The sequence below is a fragment of the Lipotes vexillifer genome, unplaced genomic scaffold, assembly GCF_000442215.2.
Source record: "Lipotes vexillifer unplaced genomic scaffold, Lipotes_vexillifer_v1.1 scaffold1329, whole genome shotgun sequence".
Classification (NCBI taxonomy): Eukaryota; Metazoa; Chordata; class Mammalia; order Artiodactyla; family Lipotidae; genus Lipotes; species Lipotes vexillifer.
The window spans coordinates 1,976,712-1,977,942 of NW_006797566.1; positions in this window are offsets into that span (position 1 = coordinate 1,976,712).

Genomic DNA, 1,231 nt, shown 5'->3' on the forward strand with positions numbered 1-1,231 from the left:
TCCTGCTTGTGAAGAAAAAAGAAAAAACATAAACTGGAGGTCTGGAATCTGGAAGGAGTGTATATTACAGCAATAAAAATAACTTAAGATGAGCTATTATTCAGCCTTGCTGATTGAAAAAAAACAGTCTTTTGGCCACTCTGCCACAGGACTGTGTCTCTGTCCACATTTCCTCATGGGCTTCAGTTACTTCACATGTTGTCCAACCTCCGTTTTCTCCCTCCCCCTTTCCTCCCATCGATTATACTTTTCCCCCCAACATTCGTTTGCTCACTGATGCCTCCTACAGAGCAGTGTAACTCTGTATCACAGTCTCCCTCCCAGCCATGGCCGTGGAGTGGCACCCTCCACATCCAAGGCGATCTATCAAGGTCCTCTCAAAGAAGACCATTGCCTCCTCACCAGGAGTGGCAGGAACGTCGGTACCTGCCATTCAAATAATACAGTTTTTTTTTTTTCACCCTGCAACAAAGTGAATGCCTACTATGTATCAGGTCTTACAAATGATACATTACCTGATGAAGCAGATAACTGTATCCTGTTAAATGAACCAACAAAAATAAATCAACAAAAGACTGATAAACCAAGGGAAAAATCTATTAATTTTAATGTTGGTAACCAACAAAGGGATTGGAACAGGGATTGCCAAACTATGACCTGTGGTCTGTTTGTGTACAGTCCATGAGCTAGAAACCTTAAAAAAGTTTTTTTAATGGATTGTAAAACAAAAATAAGAATATGGGACAGAAATCTATGTGGCTCACAAACCTGAAATATTTAATTTACTACCTGGCCCTTTACAGAAAAAGCTGGCTGACTTCAGGGTCAGAATCCTCTTATAAGAAGGTGCCTGTGTCTGAGATGGATTACCCCAGACCCTAGGCATCAGATCAGTGTGGAAGTATTTCATTTGGGGATTATCTCTTTGGGCCATGAAGACCTTTCTGCCTGTCATCTTAGGAGGTGGCTAATTCTGTGGTTGAAAGCAAGAGAGGGAGGGATGTTCTGTGGTCACTGGACCCAACTGAGAGGTATGGGGAGGCCAGAGAGGTGTGGGGTGGAGGATGTGGCACATGGGTCCACTTGCTTTCATCATCTTTGTCACAGGCAACAGTAGCAGAGGATACAGGGCGCAAGGACTTCTAGGATGAAGAGAATGAATCTGCTTGTGGGAGAAGTGGTCCTGGCAGTCGTGTATCCCTGATGCCTGTGAGTTCAGCAGGAGAGATGG